This window comes from Mustela erminea, chromosome 5 (genome assembly GCF_009829155.1).
Source record: "Mustela erminea isolate mMusErm1 chromosome 5, mMusErm1.Pri, whole genome shotgun sequence".
Classification (NCBI taxonomy): domain Eukaryota; kingdom Metazoa; phylum Chordata; class Mammalia; order Carnivora; family Mustelidae; genus Mustela; species Mustela erminea.
This window is the reverse complement of record NC_045618.1, coordinates 27,663,334-27,686,194: the sequence shown is the minus strand read 5'-3', so window position 1 is coordinate 27,686,194 and position 22,861 is coordinate 27,663,334. Positions and strand designations below refer to the sequence as shown.

General features: G+C 40.4%; 1 protein-coding gene across 4 annotated transcripts in view; it reads left to right on the top strand.

Moving 5' to 3' along the window:
• OCA2 (OCA2 melanosomal transmembrane protein) overlaps positions 1-22,861 on the top strand; it is a 399,414-nt gene that overhangs the window by 1,191 nt on the left and 375,362 nt on the right. Inside the window, exon 2 of one of the 4 annotated variants that reach the window (XM_032342311.1) lies at positions 3,247-3,361. The exons of the other annotated variants lie outside the window; for them this stretch is intronic. The gene's annotated coding sequence lies outside the window, so the exon portion shown is untranslated. The remainder of the gene's footprint in view (positions 1-3,246; positions 3,362-22,861) is intronic. 4 annotated transcript variants of the gene reach the window in all.

The following is a 22,861-nucleotide window of genomic DNA, read 5'->3' as shown; positions in this document are numbered from 1 at the left end:
GAAGATAGCTCAGGTTTGAGGAACATCGCGAATTATGGAGGAAAGGAGAGCCCTGGCTGCAGATTCAGCAGTGCCCACCCCTGGGACACCTGGGAAGTGTTTTAAGCCAGAGGACATATATGGTCTGATGTGTATTTTGGAAAGATCACCCACTGGGAGATGGCTGCATAGCCCAGGGGTGGGGAGTTGGGGGGCACTTCTTAGGTAAAGGGTCTGCAGGGTGAGGACAGCCCTCAGGCTCTGGGTTTGTGAGCACCTTCGAGACATCAGGGAGACAAAAAGACAGCTGCACATAGTGATCTAGGCTGCAGAGGGGAGCTTGGGGTATTGACTGTCCACCAGAGAGATCTAAGCCTCTTGGGAAAGGGGAGAGGAGTAGAGCCTTTCAACTCCAGGGCGTCAGGGAGAGGATGGGGTTGAAGGGAGGGTTGGGGTGTGGTGGGGAGGATTTGGGCCTGCAATGGAGACATGTAAGGCCAGAGAAAGGAAAGGATAACCTAGAGACTTAGAGGCTCAGAGGAGATGGCCTGTAGAGGAACTCGGAGACTTTTCCATCTTTCCTATATATTGGAAATACAGGAAGAAACCCCTCAGACAAAGTCTCTCTGGTTAACTCCTGTGGGTGGCTGCACCACCTTGCGGAGGCATTTTCTTTGCCTCTTGGGGCCGCCCACAGGCCGCACCCTCAGAGAACAGGCTCCTCTCATAAAGTCGCCCAGGCTCTGGTGCTACCAAAGTGGCCAGTCCCGCGGGCTGTGAGGCCGGACTTAGTGGCCTCTTGGGCCACTCAGTGGTGAGGTCGGTGCTCTGGCCACACTGCTGTGGTTTCAGTGTCCTAATCTGATGGGCACTGCCAAGCAGGAGGCACACTCCACAGGAGACGGTAGTGACGACTCGCCCCAGCGCAAGTCTGTTTTTTGAGGGGCAAAGGACAGTTTCAAACTGGTTTGCAGGCTGGACCAAAGTCAACAACACTGCAGTTCCTTTCTACAAGAGTAAGGGCAACAGCCTGAAGTGAAGGTAGAAGAGACGGCCTCTTTCTCACGTGGCGGCTGGCCGTGGGGGCTGGCGTAAGGGGTCCTGTCCAGAGCAGGAGGCAGCCCAGGGCGGCCCAATTCCAGACTGCAGCAGGGTGGCATCGCCCCTGGAGGCCTCTTAGGTGTGCTTCTGAGTACAACTCACTTGCTACCTTCCCTGGGCACAGCACAGGAAGGACAACTATCGCCATAGGCTAAGAGACTATTTAAAACCAGAGCATAAAAAGAAAAGAAAGAAAGAAAGAAAGAAAGAAAGAAAGAGAAAGAAAGAAACAGACGATGCTGTTGGGTTGAGCGTTCTAGAAGCTTCTACGGAAATTCATATGTTGCAAATCTCATCCGAAGGGACACAGGGTCACATTGTGCGCTGGTGCGGCGTGGGGCAGAGGCACATCTGTTTTTTCCTGGGGGAGCTGAAAAGGAGGCTGACGCCCCATTCTCCCCCCAGGGGCTGGGCCTGTTACTTTTCCAGCTTCATCAACTGGGAAAGTTCAACGGACTCAGACACCTCCAACGTAGCCACGCCCCCACGGACAGACGCGTCCCTGCAGACTCAGATCCTCCTACCCCAGCCCCCTGCAACTGTAGCCACGACCCTGCAAACGCCCTCATTACTGGCAGAGGCAGCCACACCCCTGGAGGCACAGCCCCCTGGACAGCTCTGAAGTGACTGCGAGGCTTTGGGACTGAGTAGTGCTTAAGGTAGTTGACTGGAGTGTTTCCTTGGACCTTAGACTGCCCACAAGAGGAAAGCATTAGCTGCGAAGCGATTTCTTTTTAATATTTTCACAGCAGCCAATATACATTTTTCTTCTCTTTTCATTATTGTGTAATGTCAAGTGATTAAAGAACTTGAAGAGGGGCGCCTGGGTGGCTCAGTGGGTTAAAGCCTCTGCCTTTGGCTCAGGTCGTGATTCCAGGGTACTGGGATAAAGCCCCATATCAGGCTCTCTGCTCAGCAGGGAGCCTGCTTCCCTTCCTCTCTTTCTGCCTGCCTCTCAGTCTACCTGTAATTCTGTCTGTCAAATAAATAAATAAAATCTTAAAAACAAAATAAAGAACTTGAAGAAAAGTGCCCTTAAAATTTCCGAAGTTACTGTATTCCAAATGATGTATATTGCTGCTGCTGATTTATGCGCTACTGTAAAACCAGCGTGTCGGTCTTCATTCAGTAATTCAGTTTTTTTAATTGGCACGCCTGTGTAGGGGACGGCACCTAATCCTCAGAACAGGAGGAAACACAGTGCGCCAAAGAGACAGTTTAGGTGCAGCTTGCTGGACTGAGGGCCACTGAGGGCAGGTTCTCGGGATCTCGGTCATACTCATGCTTCCTGTCCCTCATGTCTTTGCCGGCTCATTTGCACCAAACCTGAGCTCTGATCCATAATGTCAGCAAACCCCACCATGCCTACAAACCTCCAGCCAACTTATGCTGTCAAGAACCATCAGAAGGAGCTGGGGGGTACCCAGGCCTGGCTTTAGCATCTGGGAACACAGCTCACATGTACTCCCCACCTTCCCTTGTTACATTGCCTCAATTGTCTGGTCATTTTCTCAGGTCAGAGTTAGAGCAACTAACAACTGCTGGACCACGCTGAGAAGGGGCCAAAGGCACAATTCCATTTACTCCTCAGTAAGGGCAGGTGTTGGAGCCAGTGTCTGGTGCTCTGCCCCTGTGCACTGAGCCTTGGCCTCTGGCCACTCTTGTAACCCAGACCTGTCCTCTCAATAAGCTAGCTCCTCTCCATGCTGTGAACATACTTGCAGGAGGAGCAGCAAGACCAAACAGCACAACCCAAAGCAGGGTTGGTTAGCTTCAGCTATGTGTTCAGGCAAGGCATGGGTAGGGTGTCAAGTCTGCAGCAGGACAGACCAAGCCCTTAGCAGGAGGGGCCTAGGTGGGCAGAGCTCTCACAGGACCTGGAGGGATGGGGAAGCACAGCTACAAGACTGTTGGGGAGGGAAGCAGAGTCAGAGGACAGACAGATTCAGGACCAGGTAGGAAGATAGGAGCATTCCATGGAGTTTGAAATATCAGTTATAATATCTATATTTTTCTAAAAGTTGGTGGCAAGTTGGTCACTTTGGTATGAATCTTACTCAGAAGTAAAGGCCTGGGCTCAGCCATAGTGGAGGCATAGTGGAGCACTGCCCCTCTGTTACCACTCAGACCTCACATAGTGGCTCTCCCATCTCTATTCCTGCTCAGGACACAACTGCACCCAGGGTCTCAGGGGTGCAGCCCTTCTTCTGCTGACTGCAGGTGTCTCTCCCAGTCTGAGCTCAGCCCAATGCTCAGGGCAGGTTCTGTGGAGTCTTCAGAGGTGAGTCCCTCTGTAGGTCAGACATATTGGGCTCCGTGGGGAGAGGCCAGACTGAGACTGTGGGTCCCAGAAAAGTGCAGCGACAGACTGGGGTTCTGGGGGTTGTTCCCAGAGATTAGTCCATGGTCTAGGATGTTCAGAGAGTCCTTCCAGAGGATGGGCTATGGCCTGGGATATGGGGGGGGGGCATTCCGAGAGGATGGGTAGTGGGATGGGATGTTGGGATCCTCAGAGGACAGACTATGGACTGGAGTGTTGGAAGGTGTTCCAAGAGAGTGATCCATGGTTTGGGGTTTTGGGGTCCCCTCAGAGGACAGACTGTGGAACTGGAGTGTTCCAGCCATCCACATGAAAATTAATGACCAGGTGCAAGCCGCGGGATTTGGGATATGTTTAGAAGAAATGAATGAGAAAGGTAAGAGAAAAAGAGAGACCTGTGGGTGAGCAGAGCCCTTTGTGACTCAGGAACTGAGTTAGGAACTGAGATGAACAAGAGCAGAGGCACTGGGCAGTGCTGAGCCAGGGTACAGAGGACACTGTGGGTGGGAGACTCATTCGGAGCTAGTTGGGTCAGAAGACAGACATCTTCAGAGAGTTGTCAGTGTTTAAAGCCAAGACTGAGATCTTCTAGGGAGGGTGGGCTTAAGGTGCAAGGTGGGAAGAGTGGAAGGAGCCGGCAAAGGAGAATGAGGAAAAGCTAGAGCGTTAGCAAGCCCTGAGACTAAAAAAGAAGGCAGTGCAGGGAAGGCTGCTGAGAACCTGACAAAAGGCCGGAACTTTGATGTTATCAGAGATGACTCTGACTAGTCTCTAGTCAGATGTCTAGTCAGAGTCTAGATGACTCCTCTCTTAGTTGAAGTGGGTTCAAGAAAGAAAGAAAGGAGAAGTGAATACAGTGTTTTTGAGAAGTTGTGATATAAAGGACGGGAAAAAAGTTGGGTAGTGGCTGGAAAACTCTGTGACTATACAGAGAGATTAATTTTTTAATTTTGAGGTAGATTTACATGTTCCTTTTACCCAGTTTCCTCTGATGGTAACATCTTGCAAAATTATGATACAGTATCACACAAGGATATTCACATTGACACAGTGAAGATAGAATTTACATCACTGCAAGGACCCTTCATGGAGACCTTTTTCAGCTACACCCAGATCCCTTCTGCCTACACCACCTATTTAACAAACCCCCTTCCGAACTGCTAATCTATTATCCATCTCTGTAACTTTGTTATTTCAAGAGTGCTATACATAGGGAATCATACAGTGTATGACCTTTTAGGTTTTGCTTTTTTTTTTTTTTTTTTTTAACCCAGTGCTTTCACTGTGTAGATCCACGTAAGTTGTTGCATGTATCACTAGTTGTGCCTTTGTAAGGATGAGTAAGATTCCATGGTATAGATGTACTATAGTTCAGTTAACCACTCATCCATTGACAACCATTTGGTTTATTTCCAGTTTTGGACTACTATGGATAAAGCTGCTGGGAACATTCATGTACAGGTTATTGTGTGAATGTAAGTTTCATTCATCCCCTGGGATAAATGTTCAGGAGGGCAATTGCTAGGTTAATTGCTAGGTTGTAGGGTAGCTTTAAAAAAAACCAAACAGTCAAAGTGCTTTCTAGAGGGTCTATTCTGTATTATATTCCTGCTAGCACTGTGTGAGGGGTTGTCTCTGCATCCTCTGCCAGCACTTGCTGTTGTCTCTAATTTTTTCATTTTAGCTATTCTCATAGGCATGTAATGGCATGTCATTATAGTTTTAATTTGCATTTCCCTAATAGCTAATGATGTTGAACATTTTCTCATGTGCTCCTTTACTATCTTATATCCTCCTAAGTGATGTGACTATTCTTGTCTTTGCACTTTTTCTCATTTAGTATTTGTTTAATTTTTCAATTTTTCTTACTGTTGAGTTTTGAGAATTCTTAATATTATTATTTTTAGAAATATATTTTTAAATTTCAGTATAGTTAACATACAGTGTTATATTAATTTCGTGTGTACAGTGTAGTGATTCAACAATTGCACACATTATCTTGTGCTCCTCGTCACAAGTGCACTCCTTAATCCCCATCACCTATTTCACCCATCTCCTCAATCCCCTCCCGCCTGGTAATCATCAGTTTGTTCCCAACAGCTAAGTCTTTTTCTTGGCTTGTCTCTCTTCTCACGCGCTCTCTCTCTCCCTCTCTCTTTTTTCCCCTTTGCTCATTTGTTTTGTTTCTTAAATTCCACATATGAGTTAAATTATATGGTATATGTCTTTCTCTTACTGACTTATTTCACTTAGTATATACTCTCTAGCTGCATCCATGTTGTTGCAAATGACAATATTTAATTCTTTTTTGTGGCCAAATAATATTACATTATATACATACTACTTCTTCTTTATCCACTCATCTATAGATGGACATGAGCTGCTTTCACAATTTGTCTATTGTAAATAATGGTGCTATAAACATTGGGGTGCATGTATCCCTTTGACTTAGTGTTTTTGTATTTTGTTTGTTTGTTTGGCAAATAACTAGTAATGGATCATAGGCTAGTTCTACTTTTAACTTTTTTGAGGAAACTCTATAGTGTTTTCCAGAGTGGTTTTACCAGTTTGGATTCCCACCAACAGTGCAGGAGGGTTCCCTTTTGTCTACAGCCTTACCAACACTTGTGGTTTCTTATGTTGTTGATTGTAGACATTCTGACAGGTGGGAGGGGATATCTCATTGTAGTTTTGATTTTTATTTCCCTGATGATGAGAAATGTTGGACATCTTTCATATATCTGTTAGCCATCTGGATGTCTTCTTCAAAAAAATGCCCTTAACTGGATTTTTTATTTTTTGAGTATTGAGTTTGTTAAGTTCTTTATAGATTTTGGATTCTAACCCTTTATGGGTACATCATTTACAAATATCTTCTCCCATTCTGTAGGTTGCCTTTTATTTTTGTTAATTGTTTCCTTTGCTGGGCAGAAGGTTTTATTTTTATATGGTCCTAATAGCTTATTTTTGCTTTTATTTCCTTTGCCTCAAGAGATGGATCTAGAAAAATGTTGCTATAGCCAATGTCAGAGATATTACTGCCTATTTTCTATTCTAGGATTTTTATAGTTTTAGGTCTCAAATTTAGGTCTTTAATCTGTTTTGAGTTTGTTTTTGTATATGGTGTAAGGAAGTGGTCTAGTTTCATTCTTCTGCATGTAGCTGACCAGTTTTCCCAATACCATTTGCTGAAGAGACTTGTCTTTTTCCCATTACATATTCTTGCCTGCTTTGTCAGATATTAATTGACCGTATAATTGTGGGTTTACTTCTAGATTGTCTATTCTGTTCTGCTTACCTGTGTATCTGTTTTTGTGCCATACTATACTGTCTTGATGACCACAGCTTTTTAAAAAAAAATTATTAATTTTTTTCAGCATAACAGTATTCATTGTTTTTGCACCACACCCAGTGCTCCATGCAATACGTGCCCTCTCTAATACCCACCACCTGGCTCCCCCAACCTCCCACCCCCCGCCCCTTCAAAACCCTCAGGTTGTTTTTCAGAGTCCATAGTCTCTCATGGTGCACCTCCCCTTCCAATTTCCCTCAACTCCCTTCTCCTCTCCCTTGTCCTCCATGCTATTTGTTATGCTCCACAAATAAGTGAAACCATATGATAATTGACTCTCTCTGCTTGACTTATTTCACTCAGCATAATCTCTTCCAGCCCCGTCCATGTTGCTACAAAAGTTGGGTATTTGTCCTTTCTGATGGAGGCATAATACTCCATAGTGTATATGGACCACATCTTCCTTATCCATTCGTCCGTTGAAGGGCATCTTGGTTCTTTCCACAGTTTGGCGATCGTGGCCATTGCTGCTATAAACATTGGGGTACAGATGGCCCTTCTTTCCACTACATCTGTATCTTTGGGGTAAATACCCAGTAGTGCAATTGCAGGGTCATAGGGAAGTTCTATTTTTAATTTCTTGAGGAATCTCCACACTGTTCTCCAAAGAGGCTGCACCAACTTACATTCCCACCAACAGTGTAAGAGGGTTCCCCTTTCTCCACATCCTCTCCTAACACATGTTGTTTCCTGTCTTGTTAATTTTGGCCATTCTAACTGGTGTAAGGCGATATCTCAATGTGGTTTTCATTTGAATCTCCCTGATGGCTAGTGATGATGAACATTTTTTCTTGTGTCTGATAGCCATTTGTATGTCTTTGTTGGAGAAGTGTCTGTTCATGTCTTCTGCCCATTTTTTGATATGATTATCTGTTTTGTATGTGTTGAGTTTGAGGAGTTCTTGATAGATCCTGGATATCAACTTTTTGTCTGTACTGTCATTTGCAAATATCTTCTCCCATTCCGTGGGTTGCCTCTTTGTTTTTTTGACTGTTTCCTTTGCTGTGCAGAAGCTTTTGATCTTGATGAAGTCCCAAAAGTTCATCTTCGCTTTTGTTTTTTTTTGCCTTTGTAGACATATCTTGAAAGACGTTGCTGTGGCTAATATTGAAGAGGTTACTGCCTATGTTCTCCTCTAGGGTTCTGATGGATTCCTATCTCACGTTGAGGTCTTTTATCCATTTCAAGTTTATCTTTGTGTATGGTGTAAGAGAATGGTTGAGTTTCATTCATCTACATATAGCTGTCCAGTTTTCCCAGCACTATTTATTGAAGAGACTGTCTTTTTTCCACTGTATATTTTTTCCTGTTTTGTCGAAGATTATTTGACCATAGAGTTGAGGGTCCATATCTGGGCTCTCTCCTCTGTTCCACTGGTCTATGTGTCTGTTTTTATGCCAGTACCATGCTGGATGACCACAGCTTTTTAAAAGAGCTTGAAATCCAGAATTGTGATGCCTCCAGTTTTGTTTTTCTTTTTAGAAATGCTTTGGGTATTCAGGGTTTTTGTGGTTCTGTACAGATTTTAGGATTGTGTGTTCTAGCTCTGTGGAAAATACTGATGGTATTTTGATAGGGATTACATTAAATCTGTGGATTGCTTTGAGTAATATAGATACTGTAACAATATTTATTTTTCAATCCATGGGCAGGTAATGTCTTTCTATTTCTTTGTGTCATCTTCATTTCTTTTACAAATGTTTTATAGTTTTCAGATACAGGTCTTTTACCTCTTTGGTTACATTTATTCCTAGGTATCTTAACAATTTTGGGGGGCAGTTGTAAATGGGATCAATTCTTTGATTTCTCTTTCTGCTTCTTCTTCTTCTTCTTGGTGTCTAGAAATGCAACAGATTTTCACATTGATTTTATATCTTATGAATTTACTGAGTTCATTTTTTCAGTTCTAGTAGTTTTTGGTAGGATCTTTAGGCTTTTCTATATAGAGTATTATGCCATGTGCAAATAGTGAAATTTTTACTTCTTCCTTACTGGTTTGGTCCTTTTGATTTCTTTTTGTTGTCTGATTGCTGTGCTTAGGACTTCCAGTACTATGTTGAATAAAAGTGGTGAGAGTGGACATAATTGTCTTGTTCCTGACCTTAGGGGCAATCTCTTGATTTTCCCCCATTAAGTATGATGTTTGCTGTGGATTTTTCTTATAGGACCTTATTATGCTGAGGTATATTCCCTCTAAATCTACTTTGTCGAGGTTTTTTTTTTTTTAAGGTTTTATTTATTTGACAGAGATCACAAGTAGGCAGAGAGGCAGACAGAAAGAGAGGGGGAAGCAGGCTCCCCGCCGAGCAGAGAGCCCAATGCAGGGCTCGATCCCAGCACCCTGGGATCATGACCCGAGCCGAAGGCAGAGGCCGTAACCCACTGAGCCGCCCAGGTGCCTCTGTCGAGGATTTTTATCATGAATAGAGGTTGTACTTTGTCAAAAGTTTTTCTGAGTCTATTGAAATGATTATACAGCTTTTATCTCATCTCTTATTGATGTGATGCATCACATTAATTGATTTGCAAATATTCAACAACCCTTGCATCCCAGAAATAAATCCCACTTGATCGTGGTGAATAATTTCTTAAAATGTATTGTTGGATTCTCTTTACTAGTATTTTGTTAAGGATTTTTGCATCCATGATTGTCAGAGATGTTGGCCTGTAGTTCTCTTTTTTGTGGTGTCTTTCTCTGGGTTTGGTATCAGGATGATACTGGCCTCATAGAATGAGTTTGGTAGCTTTCCTTCATATTCTATTTTTTGGAATAGTTTGAGAAGAATAGGTATTAATTCTTCTTTAAATGTTTGGTTGTGAAGCCATCTGGTCCTGGACTTTATTTGTTGGGAGTTTTAAAATTTCTGATTCAATCTCTTGCTGGAATTGGCCTGTTGAAATTTTCTAGTTCTAGTTCTTCCTGCTTCAGTTTTGGGAGGTTATATATTTGTAGGAATTTATCCATTTTTTTCTAGGTTGTCCAGTCTGTTGATGTATAGTTTTTCATAATATTCTCTTAGAATTGTTTGTGTATCTGTGGTATTGGCTTGTATTTCTCCTCCTTCATTTGGAATTTTATTTATTTGTGTCCTTTTGTTTTTGGATAAGTCTGATTAGAGGTTTATGAATTCTCTTTATTTTTTCAGAGAACTAGCTCCTGGTTTCATTTATCAGTTCTATTTTTTTAGTTTCTATGTCATTTATTTCTGCCTATTTATTTCCTTCTTTTTGCTGGTTTTGGGTTTTGTTTGTTCTTTCTCTAGCTCCTTTAGGTGTAAGGTTAGGCTGTTTATTTGAGTTTACTCTTGCTTCTTGAAGTAGGCCTATTTGGCTTTGAACTTCCCTCTTAAGACTGATCTTGCTACATCCCAAAGGTTTTGGATGGTTATGTTTTCATTTTCCTTTTTTCTATGTATTTTTTTATTTCTTGGTTAACCCATGTTATTTAACCTCCATGTATTTGTGGTCCTTCCAGGTCTTGTAGTTGACTTCCCGTTTTACAACATTGTGTTCGGAAAAGGTGCATGGTATTACTTCAGTCTTATTGTATTTGTTGAGGCCTGTTTTGTGGTATCTCTGAGTATCTGGAGAATATTCTGTATGCACCTGAAAAGAATGTGTATTCTGCTGTCCTTCTTTGTCTGTTGTTATAGTCTTTGTTTTAAATCTATTTTGTCCAATATAAGTATTGCTAATCTGGGTTTCTTTGCACATTCATTTGCATGATAAATGTTTCTCCATCCTGTCACTTTCAATCTACAGGTGTCTTTAGGCCTAACGTGAGTCTCCTGTAGGTAGCATAGAGATGGGTCTGATTTTTTCTATCTGTGCTGTATTTTTGATTGAAGCATTTAACTCTTTTACATTCAAAGTAATTATGCATAGATATGTATTTATTGCCATTTTATTACTTGTTTTGTGGTAGTTTCTGTGGTTTTTCTCTGATCCTTCTTTCTTCCATGGTTTGCTGGTTTTCATTAATGATATATTTGAATTTCTTTTTCTTTATTCTTTGTGTATCTAATAGTGGTTTTTGATTGTGGTTACCATTAGGTTTGTATATAACATACTCTGCATAGAATAGTGTAAATGCAGTTGATGGTCACTTAAGTTTGAACCCATTTCTTTACTTCTCTCTTTCCCATGTTTTAGGTATATATATTTCACATCTTTTTATTTTGTGAATTCCTTGGCTGATTTTTTACAGATTTTTTTTTTCTTGTATTTTGTACTTTCATACTGTGACTTCTGATGTTTCCTTTCTGCTCGAAGAGTCACCTTGAATATTTCTTGCAGGGCCAGTTTAGTGGTCATGAACTCTTTTAGTTTTTGATTGTCTGGGAAACTATTTATCTCTCCTTCTATTGGCTGCATATTTTTCCCATTCAGCACTTTGAATTTATCATGCCACTTTCTTCTGACTTGCAAAGTTTCTTATGAAAAATCTGTCTTTTGCCATATAAGGTTTTCTGTGTATGTGTATGTAACTCTTCTTTTGTCTTGCCACTTAAAAAATTTTTTTCTTTATCACTACCATTTTGCCATTTTAATTATGTCATGTGTGGATCTGCTTTGTTTATTTTGTTGGGAGTTGTCTGTGCCTCCTGAATCTGGATATCTGTTTCCTTCCCCAGATTAGGGAAGTTTTCAGCTGTTTTCCTTCAAATAAATTTCCTACCCCCTTTCTCTCTCTTCTTCTTCTGGGACTCTTATAATATGAATGTTACTACATTTCAGTGCAGTCACTGAGTTCCCTATCATCATTTGTGTATCTTCTATTCAGCTTGATTACTCTCCATTACTCTATCTTCTAGGTCATTAATTCATTCTTCTGCTTTTTCCAGCCTGGTGTTCATTCCATCAAGCATGTCTCTCATTTCATTTATTGAACCGTTCATCTTTGCTATAAAATTCATTATATCTGTGTTAAGGGTTTTATGGATGATTTCCACTCTTTTCTCCAGTCCAACAAATATCTTTATGCTCATTATTTTAATTTTTTAAAATTTTGTTTTATTTTATTTCTTTTCAGTGTTCCAGCAGTTTATGCACCACACCCAGTGCTCCATGCAATACGTGCCATCTGTAATACCCACTAACAGGCTCACCCTAACCCCCTTCCCTTCTCCCCTCCAAAACCCTCAGTTTGTTTCTCAGAGTCCACAGCCTCTCATGGTTGGCCTCCCCCTCCAATTACCCCCAACTCACATCTCCTCTCCATCTCCCAATGTCTTTGGTGTTATTTCTTATGCTCCACAAGTAAGTGAAACCATTACTTTAAATTCTTTATCAGACATTATTTATATATGTTTTGATTAGATCTCTGGCTGTGGCCTTGTCTTGTTCTTTAATTTTTTCAAATTCTTCTATCTTCTCATTTTGTTTATGTCTCTGTGCCTGTTTTTATTTTAAGATGTCAGCTCTGTCTCCTGTTCTTAGAGTAATAGTTTTATGAAGTGGTCCTATAGTGCCCTGCAGTGTAGTGTCCCTTGTTCCCAAGGGCCTGTTGCTTCAGTAAGTGTCTCCAAAGTGTGTTGGGCTCTCAGCTATTGTGTCTTGGTCTTTTTATGCTTTAGGCCAGTGAACTGCAGAAGCTCTCTGCCTGTTATAGGCAGTGTTTGGTCCCTGGCCTGAATGTGCTGAATTATAACTAGGTGTGCTGTAGTCCACTTTTGAACTGTGACATATTGCCACCAATGCCAGAATTAAGCCCCCCAAAACTCCTGGGCTGGGAGATGTGTTGTGAGCAGGGGTTTTGTTGGTCTTTTGGAAGAGGGGGATGCTACACTGGGATTGAAGCATGTGTGATGTGAAGGGTGGCTCTACCAGAACCTGGGGGACAAGGCTTGGTGTAAGAAAGTTAGGTAGCAAGTGTCAGTGATGCACTGGTTCATGCAGGTGGCCCTGTGCTTATTCTGAGGGGCAGGGGAAGGAAATGGTGCATGCCAATTCCTTTGTTTTTAGAGGGGTCTCTCTGTGAATGCTGCCTCTCTGGGACATGCTCTGAGATGAGCAAATAACCTCCCCTCTGTGGGCCCCAGTCACTTTCAGATCGCTGTTTCCACACTGTATGTCCACATGCTATTTCCCTGACCTCTCTCCAAGAGTAGACCAATGCCCTTCAGGCTCTCTGAGCCAAGGCTGCCAACCTTTAAAACTCCAGCTTTAAGTCCCATTGGTTGCAAGAACTCATGAAGTTTTGGCTCCTCTTTCTTTCTAAGCCAGTTGCTTTGGAGCTTTGTCTTCCTTGTGCCGGCTCCCTTATGCATTAATCTGTCTTTAACCCTTCTCCAGTATGATGGTTAACGTCCCACTGCAGCACCCATCATCCATTTCTCTCCCAAACTGAATCTTTGCACTTTCTACCTTCTTCAGTGTGGCCTCTTCTCTACCTTTAGTTATGGAGTTTGTTCTGCCAATCTTCAGGTCAATTTCTGTGGTCTTTAGGATGATTTAATGGTTGTTTACTTGTATTTGTGGGACAAACTGAGCCTAAGGTTTTCCTACTCTTCTGCCATCTTCCCTTCCCTGAGAGTTCTTTATGTAGTCAGGATATCAGTCTCTTTCTGGATATGTGATTGATAAGTATTTTCTTCCAGTACATGGCTTGTCTTTTTAACCTCCTAACAGCCTTTCACAGAACAAAAAATTGTAATGTTGATTAAGTTCAGTTTATCATTTTTTTTCTTTTTATGGATTGTGCTCTTGGTGTCAAGTTTAAGGCTTTTTGCCTAGCCCTAGATTCTGAGGGTTTCTCCCTGTGTTAGTTTTTTAAAAAGATTTTATTTATTTGACAGAGAGAGAGAGATCACAAGTAGGCAGAGAGGCAGAAAGAGAGAGAGGGAAGCAGGCTTCCCGCTGAGCAGAGAGCCTGATGCAGGGCTCGATCCCAGGACTCCAAGATCATGACCTGAGCAGAAGGCAGAGGCTTAACCCACTGAGCTATCCAGGTGCCCCCATGTTGATTTTTTAAAGTTTTGTAGTTTCAGATTTTACATTTAAGTCTGTGATCCACTTTGAGTGAACTTTTATATAAATTATGAGACATAGATAAAGGTGCTTTTTCTTTTGCCTATGAATATCCTATTACTCAAGAACCATTTATCGTACAGGTTATCTTTCTTATGTTAAATTGCGTTTGCACCTTTGTCAAAATCCTCTGGGCATATTTACACGAGTCTCTTTCTGAGTCCTCTCTTCTGTTGATCTGTGTGTGTATGACTCTGCTCACACCACACACTCTTAGTTACTGTAATAACTATAGAGTAAATCTTGCAATTTGTAGATTGGTCCTCCCATTTTTTTCAAATTGTGTTAAATATTCTAGATCATTTGCCTTTCCATATAAATTATAAAATAATGTTGTTTATAGCTATAAGATATCATTCTGGAATTTGATAGGAATTGCATTAAATCTGTATATAAATTTGGGGGGAGTTGACATATTTACTATGTTGAATCTTCTAGTCCCTAAACATGATTTATCCTTCCGTTTATTTATAGATATTTGATTGCTTTCATTAGTGTTTTATTGTTTCCAGTGTTTGAGTCAGTACATGTATTATTAGATGTACACCTATTTAATTTTTTTTTGTGTTATGTTAGTCACCGTAAAATGCATCATTAGTTTTTGAGGCAGTGTTCCAAGAGTCATTGTTTATGTCATTTTTCCCTCCCTCCTTCTCTCTCTCTCTTTCTTCCTTCCTTTCCATTTCCCTTTTCCTTCCTTCCTTGCTTTTTCCCTCCCATCTTCCCTTCCTCCTTTCCTTCCTTCCTTCCTTCCTTTCTTTCTTCTTACCTCCCTTCTTCTCTCTCTTTCTCACTTTCTTTCTTTCCTCTGATTTTGGCATAAGGATAACACTAACTTCCTAAAATTACCTGTAAAGTGTATCTCACTTTTTATTTTCTGGAAGAAATTGGGTAGAATTGGTGTTAATTCTTCTTTAAATGTTTGGTAGCACTTTTCAGATAACTATCTGAGTCTGGAGATTTACATTTTGGGAATTTAAAAACTCAAATGCAGTCTACTTAATAATTAGAGTATTATCCAAATTATCTATTTTATATTGGGTGAATTGTGTTCACTTCTGCTTTTTGAGGAATTGATCCTTTCATCTGAGTTGCCACATTTATGTGTGTAGAGTTTTTCAGTATTCCATTATTATCCTTTTGATGTCTGTAAGGTCTGTAGTAATGTTCCCCATTTAATTCCTGATATTGGTAATTTCTATTCTCTTTTTTTGTCAGTCATGCTAGAGGTGTTTGTCAATTCAGAGAAGAAGGTCTTTGTTTCATTGATTTTCCCTGTTGTTTTTCTGTTTTCTATTTCATTGATTTTCTTGCTCTTATGTTTATTATTTTCTTCTACTTTCCTTAGGTTTATTTTGCTATTTTTTCCCTAGATTATTGAGATGAGATTTTAGATTATTGACTTGAGACCTTTTCTCCTTCCCAATATGAACATTTAATGCTGTAAAATTCCCTCCATCACTGCTTTAGCTTTATTCCACACATTTTGATATGTTGTATTTTCATTTTGTTTGGTTCAGTATAATTTTGGTTTCTCTTGAGACTTCCTCTTTGACTTCTGGATTAATTAGAAGTTTTAATTTTAATTTAAAAAAATGTAGACTTTCTGCTTGTTTTTCTATTATTAATCTCTAATTTGATTTGATTAGAGTGTGACTGTAGAACATACTGTGTGGTTTCAATTCTTTTAAATTTTCTGAGGTTTGCTTTATGACCCAAGTTGTAGTATATCTTGGTATATGTTCTTTGGGCACTTAAAAAGAATGTTCTGCTGTTGTTGGGCAGAGTTTTCTACACATATCATTTAGATCTTCTTGGTCAATGATGTTCTTCAGTTCTTCTATATACTTGCTGATTTTCTGTGTAATTGTTCTATTAACTGCTGAGAAAGAAATGAATTCTCTAACAATACAACTGTACATCTCTCTTTCTCCTTTCAGTTTTGTTAGTTTTTCATCACTAATTTTGCAGCTTTGTTGTTTGGTAATACACATTTAAAATTTCCATGTCATTTTGATAAATTGACCCTTTTATTATTATTCTATAAACTCTTTTTCTGTACCTAGACATTTTGTTTACCCTGAAGTTTATCTTATATCAACATAGCCACATGACCTTTCTTTGGATTAACTCTTGAATGATATATGTTTTTCCATCCTTTCACATTTTAGCCTACTTAAATTATTTTTGTAGTTAATTTCTTATAGACTGCACATAGCTGAGTCATGTTTTATAATCCACTCTTCCAACCTCTGTCTTAATTGTTGTATTCAGACCATTTATAGTCAATGAAATTTTAATATGTTAGGGTTGTGGGTTAAGTGGACATATTTTGTAATTCCATTATATCTGTAGTATTTTTAAATTATTATTATTTTTTATTATGTTATTTTAGTCACCATTCAGTACATCATTAGATTTGGTGTAGTGTTCCAAGATTCATTGTTTACATATAACACCCAGTGCTCCTTGCAATATGTGCCTCCTTAATACACATCACTGGGCCAACCCATCCACCCATCCTCCTCCCCTCTAAAACCCACAGTTTGTTTCTCAGAGTCCAAGTCTTTCATGGTTCATCACCCCTTCTGATTCCACCTCTCCTTCATTTTTTCCCTTTCTTCTCCTAATGTCCTCCATGCTATTCCTTATGTTCTACCAGTAAGTGAGACCACATGATAGTTAAATTTCTCTGCTTGAATGACTTCGTTCAGCATAATCTCCAGTCTCATCCAAAAGTTGGCTATTCATCATTTCTGATGGCTGAGTAATATTCCATTATATGTATGGACCTCATCTTCTTTATCTGTTCGTCTGTTGAAGGGCATCTCTGCTGTTTCCACAGTTTAGCTATTATGGACATTGCTATTATGAACATTGGGGTGCATATGTCCCTTCTTCTCATTACATCTCTATCTTTGGGGTAAATACCTAGTAGTGCAATTGCCAGGTCATAGGGTAGTTCTAAATTCAACATCTTGAGGAACCTCCACATTGTTTTCCAAAGTGGCTGCGCCAACTAGCATTCCCACAACAGTGTAAGAGGGTTCCCCTTTCTCCAAGTCCTCTTCAATATTTGTTGTTTCTTGCCTTGTTAATTTTTGCCTTTCTAACTGGTGTAAGGTGGTATCTCTAGTATTTTTAAATGTATCTCTTTTATAGCTTTTTCAAGTGGTTTCTCTAGGTATTAAATTATATATACATTATTTGTCATGGTCTCATAGTGTTATCATTCTGGTACCCTGTGTCTTTTGATTGGACCATTTATATTTAGAGTGATTATTGAAAGATAAGAATTTAGTGCCATTGTGTTACCTGTAGAGTTGGTGTTTCTGTTGATGTTCTCTGATCCTTTCTAGTCTTTGTTGCTTTTGGTCTTTTTCTTCTGTCCACCCAAAGTGTCCCTATTGAAAGTTCTTATAGGGCTGGCTTAGTGGTCACAAACTCTACTTTTTGTTTGTCTGGGAAACTCTGTATCTCTCTTTTTATTCTGAATCACAACCTTGCTGGATAAAGAATTCTTGGCTGCATATTGTTTCCACTCAGCGCTTTGAATATTTCCTCTACTTCCTTCTGGCCTGCCAGATTTTGGTGGACAGATCTGCTGTGAACATGATCTGTCTTCCTTTGTAGGTTAAGGACTTTTTTTCCTTTTCTGGTTTCAGGATTCTTTCCTTGTCTGTGTATTTTATGAATTCAACCATCATATGCCTTGGCGATGGTTTACTTCTGTTAAATTTAATGAGAGTTCCTGTCCTTCTTGGATTTTCATGTCTGTGTCCTTCCCCAGCTATCATTTGTTTGAATAAACTTTTGGTGCCTATATCTCTCTCTTCATTTTCTGGGACTCCTATGATACAAATATTATTGTTTTAATAAGAAACTGAGTTCCCTAAGTCTACCTTCCTAGTCCATTACCTTTAACTCTTCATTTCAGCTTCATTATTTTCCATAATTTAATATTCCGTGTTACTGATTCACTCCTCTGCTTTGTCCACCCTTATTTTTATGGCCTCCACTTGGGATTGAATCTTGGTTATAGCATTTTTAATTTTTAATTTCAGCCTGATTATATTTTAATTCTTTTATCTTTATAGTAAGGGATTCTCTAGTGTCTTCTCTGTTTTTTCTTTTTTTTCCAAGCCCAGCTACTATCCATATAATCATTGTTTTAAATTCTAGTTCCAAAATTGTACTTACATTTGTATTGATTAAATAAATCCCTGGCTGTGAGTACTACCTCCTGTTCTTTCTTTTGGGGTGAATTTCTCCATCTTGTCATTTTGTCCAGGAAAGAAAAGAAGAAAGAAAAAGAAAAAACAAACAAACAAAAAAAGCCTAACAAAACCAACAGCAAAACCAAAAAAATTAGATCCTATGTGTGTTTTAGCCTGTTGTTAAAAGAATCTAGATCCTAAAATAAGAAAGAAAAAATAAAAAAAAATAGTGAAGTTAACCAAAAAATATATAAAATTAAAAATTAAAAAATTACCATAAAATAACAAAAAAGAAAATAAATGAGAAAATAACCATAAAAATAAAGAATTAAAGTACAAAGGAGGCTAGATACTATTTTCCTCTAGACCTGAAGATTTGCATTCCTCTACACTCAGTAAACTTTGTGGGAGCAAGTGGTTTATACTGGTCTTCTCGGGGAGGAGCCTGTTGTGCTGATTCTCAGGTGGACTTGCCATAGTGGAAATATGCTTCCAGGGCATTAGGAGGAATGGCTTGGTATAAGAGGCTCCAGACTCCACTAGGTGAAACTCTTTTGCTGCCTGAAGGCTTTCAGTACTGATAGTCAGAATGAATATGGTGGCACCCCATTTTTTCATCCTGGAGCTGAAAATTCACACCCTCCACTCTTTAGTGAGCCCTTACAGAAGAACAATCAATCATTCTTGTCTCCCTGGTTTCATCAGAACCCTGTGTTCTTCCTGCCTGTGTCTGAGCTCTTTTATCTCAAGTGCGTGACTGAGTTTTAAAACTATAAATTTTAGGGACTCCTATGACATAGGCCTTTATTGTTGCTCCTGGGAAGGGTCTCCCCATGATTCTGCCACGTGCTAGACCTGTCCCAGGCAAGGTCCCATGACCACACAGTGGTTTGCAGTTTATGGCAATACAGAGCAGAAAACCCGAAACTAGACTCGCTGTTCTCAGCCAGCTTCCATGGGCCTGGTAACAGTGCAGCACTTAGGCACCACCCATTCTTCTTGTGACCAAGGGGATCTTCAGACCATGGTGTCACACCTGGGATTCTGCCCCCACTTCACCACCTGGGCACCTTTAAGCCAGGCATGTCTCCCACTGTAGTAGACTTTTTTTTTTAAATTTTTAATTTTTTATAAACATATATTTTTATCCCCAGGGGTACAGGTCTGTGAATCACCAGGTTTACACACTTCACAGCACTCACCAAAGCACATACCCTCCCCAATGTCCATAACCCCACCCCCCTTCTCCCAACCCCCTCCCCCCAGCAACCCTCAGTTTGTTTTGTGAGATTAAGAGTCACTTATGGTTTGTCTCCCTCCCAATTCCATCTTGTTTCATTGATTCTTCTCCTACCCACTTAAGCCCCCATGTTGCATCACCACTTCCTCATAAGTTCTGATATTGTGCTCTGTTTTTGGTATTCAGAATTATTTGCTATTTGGGTGTACTTGAGGGACAAGACAAATTTAGGATCCTCTAATCTTCTGCCATCTTAATTCCTCCTGGAGATGTATCTTTTTAGTTTTGGCAGATATCACTTTATGTTTCCATTGTGGCCTGAATGATTCAGGAGAGGAGAATTGCAACAGCACAGTCTGAGTCGGTGAGAGTGGGTGGGCTCCAGCGTACCCAGTAGTGTTGCAGGCAGGCGTGTAATAAGGAGGCTGGACATTTTATTCTCATTGCTTCTAGTTTTGTCAGTGTGCCAGTTCTGGGACTTTTGCTCTTGGAGACATTCATCACCCTCACTTTACTCATGTCTAAGTCTCAGTTTCTGGCTCATACTTTGGCTCTCAGGTCAGTATCTTCCTGCTGAGTTTGGGAAGCTCTGCCGGGAGATTGATGGAGGTAGGGGGGGAAGTTGGTACTTCTTCCCATTCCACCCTGCTTTTGGGGGCATCTCTTCGTGGACTCCAGCTTCTTCCAGAAAGGCTCAGCATAGTTTCTGCACTCACCTTCTCCCTCTGCTCCTTAGCTATGGTGGGTTGGAAATTTTCTTGCTGCCACTCTTCTCTAGCCTCTAGATAGCATCTCACCATGTCCATCTCCTGTGTTACCAGTTTCTATGATTATGTATTCAGAGAAGCTTCTATTTCCTTCTTGGACCCTGGCTGACTCAGTTAGTGTAGGAAGGAAGAGGCAAGGGCAATAGCTGAGATTGAAAGGGAGAGAGGACATAATGAATGTTAAAGGAGAAGTTGGAGGAGAACAGAAGTGAAAATTGTCTTGGGAGATATGTTAAAATCACTGGGCAGTTCTAGGACCCAGTGGGAACACTGCATATGGAGGTCACATCAGAATGTCAGGACCACAGAAGGTTCTTTATGGCTATAGTCAGCTGCTTGGATGGTGACACAGGACAGGAAAGCCAGTCTTTTGAGATTTTTCATGGGTAGCATGCAGACCCAAGGGTAGTCCCCATGATCCTCATTGCCTGGTGGTCATTCCCTTTTGTAGTTCCCTCCCCTGAGGGTAGGGTAGGATCTATGACTCACTTCCAAACAGTAAAATAGAGCAAAGACGATGGGAGGTCAATCCCATGGTTGTGCTACAATATGTAAAATTTTGCCTTCTTAGTTGACTCACTTTGGAGACTCTTCATTGTTCTTGATGAAGTGGACATGTTTGGGGAGTCCACATGGCACAGAACTTCAGGCATCCTGTAGAAGGTGAGGGTGGCTTCTGAGAGCTCAGTGTGGTCTCTGGTCAACAACTAGCAAGAAGCCAGGGCCTTCAGTCCTGTAGCACCAGCAATTGAATTCTGCCAACATTGGGTCATTCTGGAAGCAGATTTTTCCCCTAGTTGAGCCTCTAGATGATAACACAGCATGATTACACCTTGAAATCCTAAGTAAATGATCCAGTGAAGCCTGCCCCAGCCCTGGACCCACAGAAACTCTGAGATTATAAATGTGTTGTTTTAAGCTACCAATTTTGTAGTGATTTGTTACGCAGGAATAGCAAACTCACATATAGCTCACATAACAGGTGAGCTTGACACAATGAGTTGGGGCAAATAAGAGGAGAGTCTTTGCTGGACTATGGAATCTCAGCTGGGAAAGGGAGTGGGGACAGGGGGTGTTTGGCTGTTGTGGAAGCAGAGAAGTTCTTTTATAAAATATTTTATTTTATTTTTCAGTGTTCCAAGATTCATTGTTTATGCACCACACCCAGTGCAGTGCTCCATGCAATATGTGCCCTCCTTAATACCCACCACCAGGATCACCCACTCTTCACCCCACTCCCTTCCAACACCCTCAGTTTGTTTCTCAGAGTCCACAGTCTCTCATGGTTCATCTCCCCCTCCAATTTCCCTCAACTCACTTCTCCTCTCCAACTCTCAATGTCCTCCGTGTTATTCCTTATGCTCCACAAATAAACTAAACCATATGATAATTGACTATCTCTGCTTGACTTATTTCACTCAGCATAATCTCCTCCAGTCCTGTTCATGTTAATACAAAAGTTGGGTATTCATCCTTTCTGGTGGAGAATACTCCATAGTATATATGGGCCATATCTTCTTTATCCATTCATCTGTTGAAGGGCATCTTGGCTCTTTCCACAGTTTGGCGACTGTAGCCATTGCTGCTATGAACATTGAGGTACAGATGGCCCTTCTTCTCACTGCATCTGTATCTTTGGGGGAAATACTCAGTGGCGCAATTGCAGGGTCATAGGGTAGCTCTATTTTTAATTCCTTAAGGAATCTCCACACTGTTCTCCAAAGTGGCTACAACAACTTGCATTCCCACCAACAGTGTCAGAGAGTTCCCCTTTCTCTGCATCCTCTCCAACACTGGTTATTTACTGTCTTGTTAATTTTGGTCATTCTAATTGGGGTAAGATGGTATCTCAATGTAGTTTTGGTTTGAATCTCATGGATGGCTAATGATGAACATTTTTTCATGTGTCTGTTAGCCATTTGTATGTCTTCTTTGGAGAAGTGTCTGTTCATATCTTTGGAAACAGACAAGTTCTTGCCAATGAAGTGATCATGTAACTGAGAGTCTGGGCAGTGGGAAACATCATCTCTGTAAATGTTGAAGCCAAAATATTACAAGAATTATAGAAAGCCTTGGGTTATAGAGGCAGAGAAATCTAGACCACAGTTAAGACTCTGATCTTCAAAGAATGAAGAAACATGACAAGGAATGTAGATAGTTGTTGTAGTAAGGGGTTGGTGGAGCATTCTAATGGCACATTCTATAAAGCAGCAGTGGAGAAGATGGCAGTGGAGAATAAGGAGAAGACCTTTCCAAACTCTCAGCAGGTCTAATTACATAATTTGTGGAGGTCTGTGAAAAATGAACATGTGGGGTTGCTTGTTCAAAAAGCAGGAAAAAGTGATGTTAACAATACTAAAATATAAAGCTTTTTCCTTTCTTTTGTAGTTCCTTTCTTGTCACAATATTTCAAAGTTGCTACTTAATGTCATTATTCTAAGTAAGGAAAAATAAAAATTTAAATTATTAGGATGAAAGTCACCATTCATCTTTATTGTGAAGCATCATTTAATTTTTTAAATTTTAATTTTTTAATAATTTTTTATTATATTGGGTTAGTCACCATACAGTATATCATTAGTTTTTGATGTGTTCTGTGATTCATTGTTTGCATATAACACCCAGTGCTATGGCAATATGTGCCCTCCTTAATACCCATCATGGGGCTCACCCATCCCCCCTCTTTACTCCCCTCTAAAACCCTCATTGATTACTGGAGTCCATAGTCTCTCATGGTTTATCTCCCCCTCTAATTTCCCCCTCTTCATTTTTCCCTTCCTTCTCATCCCTTATTATCCATGTATACCTTATGATCCACAAATAAATGAAGCCATATTATAATTGTCTTTCTATATT